Consider the following 13479-nt stretch of genomic DNA (forward strand, 5'->3'; position numbering starts at 1 on the left):
TTTAGTGACCTCTGATTGGCATAACCGGGTGTCATTGCCGCCGACGTGAATAACAATCTTACTGAATCTACGTTTAGCTTTGATCAAGAGCCTTCTTCACCATCAGATTAAGTGTGTGTGCTATGCAGATACTGTAATGAAGCCTCAGTTCTCTGCCACAGGCAAGCATGTTGGCAGCACCATCAGTAACCAGACATGTCACCTTATTAGTTATTCCCCATTCCTTCATTAGGGAGGCTTTCACACGGGATAAATTTTCAGCAGTGTGAGAATGAGGGAATTTCAGTACTCTTAATAGTACTGAATTTAGCCTGGTGTTATCATTTACAAAATGGCAGGTAACAGCCAGGTAGGCATCCATGTTAATGGATGTCCACATGTCAGAAGTAAGGCTAAATGCAGTGTGTCTTATTTGGCCTCCACCATGGCCTTTACAGCCTAAAGGAAAGAAAAAAACAGTGCTGAGTTGTCAGATGTACAATGACAGTACTTTGCTTTATGCAACTCTCCTCTATCACCACACATGTTTAATGGAACCTCTTGGGTTTATATTGCAAAACCTCGCGCCAAGAACTGAACTACTTCCCAAATTGGTCACGTGGTGAAGCCGGGCAGCAAGGCTTCGGGCGTCATCAATGGCATTACTTGTCTGAAATGATACACGCCTCGATACATGCATCGTGGAAATATTTCCTGGATTACTCGACACGCGCCTCGAAGCATCGACACGGCACGGCACGTAGGGTGACCAGACGTCCCGCATTGCGTGGGACTGCACAGCATTTCTGTCTCTTTTCACGCGTCACGCAAATTGAGACCATGTCCCGCATGATTGGTTGTCACCCGCGCTTGCATTCCCCCCTGGCCAATGAGAAGAAGCTGCATGCAGCGGCCGGCCCACGTGGGCTCTCTGTTTATTGTCATAGTAGCACCGCACGTGCGTTTAAGGGCTAGGGTCCGCCCCATATAGCAACTATTTCAACCTCCTTGATAGCAACAGGTGACACTCGTTAGCTAATGACACTCGCGCCAAGTGTCGATAGGCTCGTTTGAGATGAACTGCGCCTCGCCTGGAAAGTCGACGAGAGCAGGTGGCCACAGCGGGGGGTGGTGACAAAAAAGCCACGGTGAAGTTGGAGAGTTTCCAGCTAGCCTCGCATCACCAGGCTCTTCACGTAAGGTGAAGAGCCTGGTTTCCATTCACTCTGAATTTTGTCTGGATTCTGGTTCCGGTCTACAGAGCAGATCCGGAATTCACCAAATTCACCAAAGTAAAAGTGTTCACCAAAGTAAAACTTAAAATTCTGGCGCACCATCGATTTACAATAAAAGAAAAAGGTTAACTTAATGGCTTGGGGCTTTTCTTGTAAATCATATTCTTTAAATTAAAAAGTTTCACCGCATTTTTATTAGCTTGGTGCTTTTATTTTGACGGAAAGGTGTATCCATCAAATTCCGGATCCTGTCTCTCTTGCCCTGGTTCTGGGTCATTACCAAAACGGCCACTAAACAGCCCCAGACTAGTTTCCAGCAGCCTTCAGTCCATACAGGAAGTCACAGACACACTTACATCCTGTCTGGAATGATGTCAATTCATTAAAAAAGTTATCAGACCCATATGTCAGTTTGTTTTCAGTCTCCAGTTGTTTTAATTATGATAGATTAATTTATTAAAATGCTTTACAGGTGATCTGTAGTTTATGTTCATGCTTAATCTCCATTTGACATGAATTCTCCTGTAAATCAGCATCTTATCAGTTTGACCTGTCCCCTCAACTACACGGGCTAAATAAACAGTGCTTGACTATAAGGTTCATATTTTCAGGAAAAAAAATACAAGACAACAGCTTTCATTAAGGCTCAGTCAGATACAGTCAGGACTTCACATCTGTAGGCTACAGATGTTATTTTAAGAATCCTCAAATCCCACTGACCACAAGTCTCACAGTAGTCTCTGTATAGTTTATGATGAATGTATGTAGTCTCTGATGACTTAACTTCGCACTGGGGGCGGGTGTCCCACATTGTCCCTCACAAACCTACTCCTTGCCCCACATTTGGTTTATTGGGACCTGGTCACCCTAACATAATATCACTACTAGGCTCTTCTCCCCAGCTCTGTCCACAGCTTGCTAAATTGGGACCTCCCATATCTTGAACTGTCATCTTAATCACCTTGATAGTAATGTCCCTCAGTTAATGTAATTGTTTGTATTTTTGTTTTCAAGTGTCAGGGAAAAACAGGGCCACCAGTGAGATCTCTGTTATCGTTCAATGAAGAAATCAGAGATGCTGCCAGCTGAGAGCAGGATTAGTAGTGAAAAGTGTCAAGTTCAAAGTTCTGTGGAACATGTTCTGGATTTTTACTTTTCTACCATGTTTCAGGTCGGCCAAAAATAGAGGCAAATAGGTTATCTTTACGGAGACCGGGAAGCACATATGTTATTTTTTTTAAAACGCATGCACGCTTTTGAACTAAAGAGGATGGACATCAAGAGGACCGATACCATCTGTCTATTCCTGTGTATAGACAGATACATTAGCCTAATTCATTGTGTATAGTCATTGTGTAGTCCATTGTTTTACATGTTTGACATGTATGTTCTTATAGAGGGTATGCACGTGATGTCACAGCAAGAGGAAGTGTTAGTGTTAGCTTGAATGCTGCCAAAACTTAAAAACGACATCAAAAATGGGGAAAAGCTGTTGTGCGATAAATTGTACAAACAGGTTTCTCAAACAGTCGGAGCAATCTTTTTACAGGCTACCGAAAGCCAAAGAAAAGAGAAGCAGATGGATCGCTGCAATTAGGAGAAACAACTGAAATCCAGGCACTGAAACTTGGATCTGTGGTTCCCATTTCGTGTCAGGTAATGTTAAGTTCTGCTGTATTTTGGGGTGAAATCATACGTTAAGTTACATACTGTATTGGCTGTTACTTATCAGTAAAGCTCTTAACGTTAGCATCTTTCATTTAGTTACATTCATCATAACTGAAACGTTTTTGCCTTCATTTGTGTAATTATGAACCTTGTGTTGTGCCAAGGTTAACCCAGTTTTCCAAATAAGGGGTTTTAGCACAAAGCAATTGTAGCTGTGTTGCATGAAGTACCAAAAAGTCAGACTTTAGTAAAAGTAAAGATATCGATTTAAAATGTTACTTTGGTAAAAGTAAAAGTCACCTAGGCTATAGAAACAGTGCTTGAGTAAAAGTCTCAAAGTATCTGATATTAACTACGTTATACTTAAATATCAAAAATACAAGTAGATTATGCATATATTTACTAGTGTCAATACACTGTATACTGTAAATTGACTATCAGCTGGTTATCTGCTATGATATTTTGCATTTTTCTGATAATGTGCTAATCTGGCTCTGATTCATATTCACATTAAATTATAGAAAAATGATTCACTTAACAAGTCATAATTATGGGGGGAAAAGGTCAAAATAAGGACATAAATCGAGGAAAAATACATATATATATGATTTACCAGCTAGCTGGCTGGTAGGCCAATAGGTTACTTTTGTACCCTAGTTTTGTACCCTGGTTGTCAGTAATGATGAAACCATGTGTATTTGTTTGTTTCAGGTAAAAAGAGTGATGATCCCCTACACCCAGACTATGTGCCAAGTTTATTCAGTTTCATCTCCACCGCTGATAAGACTCGGGCTGTCAACAACCTGGAGAGATATCTACGATCTCAAAACGTTTCTGACAAAAGATTTGACAAGAGAAATAGAGGGCCAGTTGCCAAAGCTCCTCTGAACTTGCATCAGACTCCTGCGTCAGAGCAGGAAGTACATGCAGATCAAGCAGAAGTACAAACTGAAACTGGAGTCCAAGGCACTGAGGTCCAGACAGAGGAGGCACACAATGACATTGACTCATTACATGAGCAGATTAAATATTTAAACATCGAATGTCAATCACTCAGAGATAAAGTTTACAAACTAGAAAGTGAGTTGAAGCATCGTACCCATGACGCTTCACAATTTGATGACAGCAAAATAAAATTTTTCACGGGACTACCCAATTTACAGACTTTCATGTTATTATTTAGTTATGTATCTTCAGTTTTTCCTGCTACTCCAAAGCAGTCCCTGAAGCCAACTCAGGAACTGCTTCTTACGCTGATGAAGCTGCGCCTCAATCTGTCAGAGGAGTTTTTAGGCTACCTCTTTCGGATTCACCAGTCAACAGTATCAAGAGTCTTTCACCGTTGGATACATGTGATGGCAAGCAGGCTTCATCCTCTAATATTGTGGCCAGAAAGAGAAGACCTAAGACACAGCTTACCAATGTGTTTTCGGACATTTTTTAAGAACTGTGTAAGCATAATCGACTGCTTTGAGATGTTCATAGAGCGTCCTTCTGACTTAAAAGCTCGAGCTCAAACTTGGAGCAATTACAAACAACACAACACGATTAAGTTTCTTATTTCAGTGACCCCACAAGGAAGCATCTACTTCGTGTCCAAGGCCTGGGGTGGACGGGTTACAGACAAACACCTTACCGAACACAGTGGGTTCCTTGATAAGCTCCTACTAGGGGACTTGGTACTGGCTGACCGACATTTCACGATTGAGGATAGTGTTGGTCTATTCTGTGCAGAACTAATAACACCTCCATTCACACGAGGGAAGAAACAGCTTAGCCAAAAAGAGACTGAATCTGCTTGAGAGATTTCTTGTGTGAGAATCCACGTTGAAAGAGTGATTGGAATGTTGAGGCAGAAATATACTATTCTGGGCTCAACACTGCCTCTAAGTCTCAATAGAGTGGAACAAAATGGAAAAGGGGAGGACAGCCTTATAGACAAGATTGTGTTAACATGCTGTGCTTTATGTAACGTGTGTGAATCCATTGTGCCTTCTGATTGAGGTGAACATTACTTCATGTACAGGGCATATGAAGCATGCAATCATCAGATGATCAGTCTAAAGTTTAATTTTAAACCTTAAGTGTGATTTTCATTGATAAGACAGAAAAGTGTTACATTTTGTAAATATTTAATCTGTGATGTATCTGTAATACATTACTTAACATTAATGTATTAAGTATTTTCATATTCATGTTTAGTACTATTTTCCCATTTTTTGGTGACTGTATATTTTTACAAAAGGAAAAAAGGCTGGGCACACAACCCTGTGATGCTTGGATGAACACTGTGGAACTGAAATGTTTGTAAATATTTGTACAAATTCATTGTATGACAAAGTTACTTTCCCTAAAGCAAGCATGACTAATAAAAGTGATACTCTAAAACTATTTCAATGGTTTTGACACAACTGTCAAGTCAGTCTAGATATGCTAATATCTCACTTTCCAACCTTAAACATGAAAACAGTGTGGGGAAATAATCCCATTAAGCTTTATATTCTAAATAGGTATATTCCATATAACATGTTAGGACCAACAAGAAAAATCTAACGCCAAAAATGCTTTAAAACCTTGGTTTAGAACAATAATGTAAAACATGTTTACATCTGTAAAATGTGTCACAAACTGCTCCTTTGAATGTGAGGTAGAAACATACCAGGTAACAGTTCACAAGCAGCAGTCAGTAATTTGGGGCTTTTCAAAAATGTTCAGTAGCACTCCATACTTGAAAAACTTTGTTGCCTTCATAACATGTCTTTCAAAATTTAAATCTGGAGTTATTCTTTCAATATGCAATTCTGAAGGCGACCACACACAAAAGTCACAGTATAGTGATTTTGTGACATGAATCTGGCACTGCACTTGAAAGTAGTAGTTGTGCTGTCAAGTTTCAGTGTCACATCTGAGGATGAATATGTAACCAAGCAAAAGTCTTTTTCTTTTGACAGTTAAATCAATGTCTTGTCTTTTGCCAAGTAGGGACATTTGATTTCCAGGCAGCCTGAGCCACAACTGTCACAAGACACCTTCCCATCAGGGGATGCGCCTAGATGAGGGTAATGTGAGGAAATGTAGAGTCCAGTGGGGGTTACATCAAAATTGATGTGTCTTGATGACATGATCTCAGTGTATTGCTCCTTCACCTTGTTTTCCTGATGAATGCCCCACCTGAAAATATTTGATGAAACATAACTTTAGGTTTGAATTTGGGCATACATATATACATGTCCATAATTACTTTGCATCAGGTTTTATTAGAGATTTTATCATTCACTAGCTCCATCATTTGAGTAGAGACCAACTTTGAAATTTCATAATTTGTCTGTGTTGTTAAATAGTACCTTGTTGCTGCAGTTGTAAACTTAGCTGACTCTGGGTAGCATATGACTTTCACAAGTGATTTCGGGAGCTGATTTTCTTTGCTCTTGATAACTGCACCAAAATTGGAAGCTGTTATCCTGCCACATCTGTAGGTATGCCACATTCTTGATGAAGCCTGTCCCTTTGTCTCCTGCTCCACAAGCTTACACTGGGCATCTGTCATTTTCAAATCTTCAAACACCTTGTCACATTTTTAAATAAGTTCACTGTACGTCAAAGTAGCATTCTCAGCTTCATAAAGTTGTCCCTGTGGAGTAGGATAGCCATCTTTCAGAGCCATAGGCACAAAATCTTTGGCGTGTTTTGGAGCTACAGAGAGCACAGCAGCTCTTGGGTTTGCATGCTTCGGTTTATCCAGAAAGCATGCAAGTTCATTTTCTGTAGGTCTAGATGTAGCATCGCAGGGCCCTGACTTCCTAGATGTAGCTTCATTGACCACATTCATGTCAACTTGACTTAAGACCTTTCTACTCTGTGTTCTGGGACATGTCACATCTATAGAGGACAGTTCAGAGCAGGAGATTTTCTTTGTTACTGTTGGCTTAAGCCACTGACATGGCAGTGAAGTACAAGACGTGCCATCACGCATCCTCACCCCAGACATAACTGCAAACATCAACACTGCTGCATGCGAACACGTCTCTCCAAGTCCTGCCATACATGTACAATGAGCAGTCAAAACTGTCCCTGTCTTCTCCGCAGCTATCCAAGGTTTCAGTGGAGGCTCATTCATTCTCTGGCTGTGTTTCACCTGCACAATTAGTGAGTGGCAGTGTTAGCTACGAACAAGGCATGCCTGACAATTAGCTAACTCACAGTTTATATGATATTATATGCTATACATACACACCTGTCCACAAACAACCAGAATATCCATCGGTGTTCTCGTCACTTTAATTTCGCCAACAAATCCGGCCTTAAAGTACAACCAAGCATCGAGGCTTTTATATGCTTTCAGGCTTTGCTTTGTGTATTTTCCAGGCGTTGAAATCAGGTACATATAAATGTCAGGATATCCAATTCCTGGCCACATTTTAATGTCCATGGACCACTTGTTCTTTGATATCTCGTGTGGATCATTGTTGAGTCTAATTCTCCTTAATTTGATCCTATAATCCGTATTTATCCCGGTCTCGCTGTGTCCACTGCTACACTCCGCCATGTTGAGGGAGGTTTGTTTTGCCACTCAGTCCGACTGAGAGGGGCGTGTCCTGGGGGGGAAGTGACGTAAACGCATACCCTCTATACTGTGGTTCTGGCAGAAGCATCTGTACAGATTTTGTAACCTGGATTTGAGTGTAGCTTTTCAGTAAATACGTTGAAAAAAAACTTTCATATGACATATTGATGTTTCTTTATTTCTTCACTCTTCCCTCATCATTCACATTAATCAGGTCCACCTGAGCATTTAAAACAAACACTTCCTTCTGCTCCGTAGCTTTCCCCTCTTCCAAATGGACCAATATTGCATGCACAGCCTTTTAAACTATTATTTTTAGGAAAAAAATAGTAATAAAACGCGTGTGCGAATTAGAAAGCGCGTGTGCGTTTTAAAAAAACAAAACATATGCATGTCACCTCCCAGTCTCCGTATATCTTAGCTAATAATGGGATAATGATTATACATAGAGGAAAAGAATAAAAATGTAATACAGTGACATTCATGGTGGAGTTGAGCATAAAAATAAAAAAAAAAGATCTAGCTGAAACAGTGGTTATGCAGTTATAGGGTAGCTGAGTGTGGAAGCTGAGATGGATTCAAGTCAGTCTATGAAACTGTAAACAAAAATTAAAGTATTACAATAGCTGTCAAATCAGAGTAAGATTTTTAATTGTGTTTTATGTAAACTGTTTAGCCTCTAGCAGGAAGGAAAAAGGAAGTGATATCACAGCCTTGTCCACCTGAGGAGGAGAGGAAGAAGGAGGGGAAGGTGATAAATTAAGGGACACCTGTGAGCTGAATAGAGAGAGGGAAAATCTAACAAAGAAGACTTGACGGAGGATGGAAAGGAGAAGTGAGAAAGGGAAAAAAAGAGGAAATAAGTAAAAGGGTGAACCCAGCACTGGCTTAAATGAAAAGACAACAGTGAATTAACCCTAGGTTACAAGGACTGGCTGGAAATGAATGGTGAGGAAACAACAACCTCAAAGAAAAGCTGATCTCTGGAGCAGGTGGAAACAGACTGGGTCTGCTGTGCTTTTCCTGCTTGGATTCAGTGGCTGAGCTGAGGTGGATGATTCACTACCAGCAGATAAGTTCCCTTTTTCCCCACAATCTCCTGGCTTCTCCAAACTCGAGCTTCAAGCTAACCCGGGTCCTTCCCCTCCCCCCTCACTCACACTCACACTCACACTCACACTCCCTACACACTCTTCCACCTGAACTGATTTGAACTGAATTACATTCATACATCCATCTGAACTGAACTGGCCTGAATTACATTCATACTCCCCCACACACTCTCTCTCTCACACTCACACACACACACACACACACACACACACATCCGAACTGAACTGAACTGGATTACATTCATACTCCTCATACTCCCCTCAACACTCTCACCTTGTTGGAGCCAATTCATATTTTTTCATATTTATTAATTTTTTGGAAATGAAAATAATGCTGGTAATAATGTTGATTAATTATTGGAAGTGGTAGATTATATATTGCAGATAAATGATAATTTATTCTGATTGTTTTCAGCCAGCTCACAGCCCTCCTCCTCCTATGATTAAGGATAGAGTACAGCTGGGTCCGGGGCTGTCAGCTTTTTGTGTTGAAGGAGTGAGGACTGAGACATTTTATCTACCGCTAAATTAACCCCTTGTTTTGTTTTTTGTATGAAGTCAACCACGGAGATTATTTTTGTTTATGTAAATAAATTCACCACCCTTTTTGAACCTGGAAAGATCTCCACGAGTGCTTATTATTTAGCGAGTCATAGACCTCCTCCTCAGAAGACTACTCTGCTAGTTTTACATTTTTTTTAACGCAAGAGTAGCCAGAACACACCTATCTGAACTAAATGAACTGAACTGTAAACCTCTCTCTCTCACCTACACACACGTACACACACATAATTTCCTTTTATTTGTTTATGAGCTGAATGAATATTATTTGTATTCGAATTTTGTGTTTTCCTGTGGTTGACTATTGAAGTTGAATTTGATTTCTGTTTATTGCAGTGACTTTGATGAGTTAAGAAATTTTTGAGTTGTTTGATTCTGCTTGATTGAATTATGAATGAATATAACAACCCTTAATTAATCAACTTGATTTGTGGTGTTTTCTGTTTCTGTGTTTTCTGTAGTGTAGAAGTAAGCAATCGGGTTATTTTACTTTTATTTTACTCTTAACAAATTTGACAGGTGTGGGTTTTGTGTCCACCTGTCTGGCACCCAACATTTTTTAGGTTTCTATGCTACAAGCCAATTCGCCAAAAGAATAGTGACTGTTCACTCACTCAGCTACCTTTTAAACTGCTTATATTCTGCCTCAAAACTGTCCTGTCATCTTTACCTTTTCCAGCTTTATTGCTTAGTAGCAAATGTAATTGATGACGCAGTTTTTTCAGTTCATTCACAGTTTTTGTTTGTGTGTATTTCAGATAACTTTATGTGATTCAGAACCAGTTGTGCTGGTTAACAGCTCATGCTCCTGTGTGACTTGGAGTGGGCTGTGCAACCATTTGGTTGCTTTGCTACATCAGACAGCCCATTACTCTGAGTGTGGTATATCAGTCGTACCTCCTGTCTTGTCATGCACCAAGACAGAACACAAGTGGCATAAATCTCGAACAATGGTTTGTACTATTCAAATATCTGACATTATATTTGATTACTATCGTCTCTTTATTAATGCCATCTAACACTGTAAATAGGGAGTGAAGCCAGGACGAGTGGATGCCATGGTGGTAGTGAAGCCCAAACCGGGTGCTACTTCAGCAAGTGGAATTAGGTATCCAAAATCAGCGTTAACAGGCACATTACACTACACTGTGTTCTAAGAATGGTTATTGATGCCCTGATAATGTTATTCCAGATCAGCACTTTACAAAGGCTACAGTGGTAAGCTGCCAGACCCAGCGACCCTTGACCCTAAAGCTGCCTATGCCGACTTCGACCCCGGCTCTCTTCCACTAATCTTTTCAATGAATATCTCACCTGACAAACCACTTGTGGACTCCATCTTTGGGAAAGTACAGGCTGGCAGCATCCTATCTTATCAGCATCCACCTCCTACATCTGATGGTGTTATCACCCATGAGGATGACCCCCCCTGGCTTTGACTTTGTTAGTCACACAAGATTGAAGAGGCAACACGATGCCAAAGTGCAGCACCTGAGTGGCATTCGTTGAGGAAGGAGAGGGTGACAGCCTCTTCTTTTAGGGAGGAATGGTGATGATAATATGGAGAACATCTTCACATAAAAAGCTGGACATCTGGGACACATTGTCCATCAACTGTGACAGTGTTTGTGCAAGACGTCTTGTCAATGTAGTCCCTCAATCTTAATGTTATTACTGGAATTATTATTTTTCAAATAAATGTATTTAAATTCTAATTAGTATTGTCAGTATTGGAAGGTGGCAACTTGCTCACACTGTTTACAGTGGGGGCGGGGAGCTGCTGACGTCAACTGGGGACATTGTCGGGCAGTGGAAGGAATACTTTGAGGAGGTCCTCAATCCCACCAACACGTATTCCAGTGAGGAAACAGAGACGGGGGTCTCGGGGGCGGGTCGTCCAATTTCTGGGGCAGAAGTCGCTGAGGTAGTGAAGCAACTCCGAGGCGGCAGAGGCTCGGAGGTGGATGAGATTCGCCCTGGATATCTTAAGGCTCTGGATGTTGTAGGGCTGTCCTGGCTGACACGCCTCTGCAACACTGCGTGGACATCGGGGGCAGTGCCTCTGGAGTGGCAGACCGGGGTGGTGGTCCCCATTTTCAAGAAAGGGGACCAGAGGGTGTGTTCCAACTACAGGGGAATCACACTCCTCAGCCTACCCGGTAAGGTCTACTACAGGGTGCTGGAGAAGAGGGTCCGGTCGATAGTTGAACCTCAGATTGAGGAGGAGCAATGTGGTTTTCGTCCCAGACGCTGAACCGTGGACCAGCTCTTTACCCTCGCCAGGGTGCTGGAGGGGGCATGGGAGTCCGCCCAACCAGTCCACATGTGTTTTGTGGATTTGGAGAAGGCTTACGACCGTGTCCCCAGGGGCATCCTGTGGAGGGTGCTCCGGGAGTATGGGGTTGGTGGCCCCTTGCTAAGGGCCATCCAGTCCCTGTACCGAAGGAGCATGAGTCTGGTTCGCGTGGCCAGCAGTAAGTTGGACCTGTTCCCGGTGAGGGTTGGACTCTGCCAGGGCTGCTCTTTGTCACCGGTTCTGTTCATAACTTTCATGGACAGAATTTCTAGGCGCAGCCGAGTGGTGGAGGGTGTCAGGTTCGTTGACGGGAGGATCTCGTCCCTGCTTTTTGCGGATGACGTGGTCCTCCTAGCTCCATCGAACAGTGACCTCCAGCTCTTGCTGGGATGGTTCGCAGCCGAGTGTGAAGTGGCTGGGATGGGAATCAGCACCTCCAAGTCTGAGACCATGGTCCTCAGCCGGAAAAGGGTGGATTGCCCACTCCAGGTCGGGGGGGAGGTCCTTCCTCAGGTGGAGGAGTTTAAGTATCTTGGGATCTTGTTCATGAGTGAGGGTAGGATGGAGCGGGAGACTGACAAGCGGATTGGGGCGGTGTCAGCAGTGATGCAGGCGCTTAACCGGTCCGTTGTGGTGAAAAGGGAGCTTAGCCAAAAAGCGAAGCTCTTGATTTACCGGTCGATCTACGTTCCAACCCTCACCTATGGTCACGAGCTCTGGGTAGTGACCGAAAGAATGAGATCGTGAGTACAAGCGGCCGAAATGAGTTTCCTCCGCAGGGTGGCTGGGCTCAGCCTTATGGATAGGGTGAGGAGCTCGGACATCCGGGAGGGACTTGGAGTAGAGCTGCTGCTCCTCCACATCGAGAGGAGCCAGTTGAGGTGGTTCGGACATCTGATAAGGATGCCTTCCGGACGCCTCCCTTGGGATGTGTTTCAGGCATGTCCAACCGGGAGGAGACCTTGGGGCCGCCCCAGGACACGCTGGAGGGACTACATGACCCGGCTGGCCTGGGAACGCCTCGGGGTTCCCGCGGAACCCCGAGGAAGAGCTGATGGAAGTGGCTGGGGAGAGGACTGTCTGGGCTTCTTTGCTGAGGCTGCTGCCCCCGCAACCCGGACCTGGATAAGCGGAGGACAACGAATACGAGTACGAGTATGAGTATTGTCAGTTATCTTCTGTCTGTGTAATGAGTAACAATAGTAAATGAAATGTACTGTATTTCCTTTTGCTAACTTTCTGTATACTGTACTTGGAGCTGTGGGCATTTGGCTGAGGAGACCGTGAAGGCTCACCTACCAGATGTTTCTCAGAACTACTCTGATACTCAAGTGGTGCTGCTGCACCAAACTCTCTTCTAAGTGAGGTGTTCTCTACCTGCAAATCCCACAGCACCTTTAAAGAACTGACTGATATGGCCCCTCGTGGCATAATAGCCTTTCTGATTATTTATTGCATAATAACACAAAATTGCCTATTTAATGCCAATGTTTCCAGAATAAATACTTTCATATACAGTAAATCTGACAAACACTGCTGACATTTTAGCTTACCTTGTGTAAAACCTTATGTCATCATCTGAGGCAGCAAACCGCTCCAGCCCAAACTTGTTGCTGAGAGCCATTTCCTCCATTTGTTTACATAGGTTCGCCATTTCTGCATGGAGATCTTCAGTATGGTCCATGGCGAGATCAAACGCAGCAGGCTCAGTAGTGGAGCAGTAGTTGTGGTCTGCGTAATGTACATCCATGGGAGGGTCCTCAGTTTCGATTATGTCTATATCTGTGTCTGGTTGCTCTGTTCTTTGTCAAATTCCGGGCCGTCGGGCAGGCAGCATAAAGTTGTTCCACTGAAAAAGTAATGGGACGGCTCCATTTTTCAGACGTCTTCATCCGGCTGGGGTTGAATGCTCAATCAGGTCTGCACTTTGAAAATGTGGTGTCCTGATGTGCTGTCCTCCCTTCTTTGAAAAGACAGTTTACCTCATTTTGCAGTCATTACACAAGGTAAACATCGACACTTAAACAACAAAAAAACAACAGCATAGGAGATGTGTGCATTATT

Source organism: Epinephelus lanceolatus, chromosome 20, assembly GCF_041903045.1.
Source record: "Epinephelus lanceolatus isolate andai-2023 chromosome 20, ASM4190304v1, whole genome shotgun sequence".
Lineage (NCBI taxonomy): Eukaryota > Metazoa > Chordata > Actinopteri > Perciformes > Serranidae > Epinephelus > Epinephelus lanceolatus.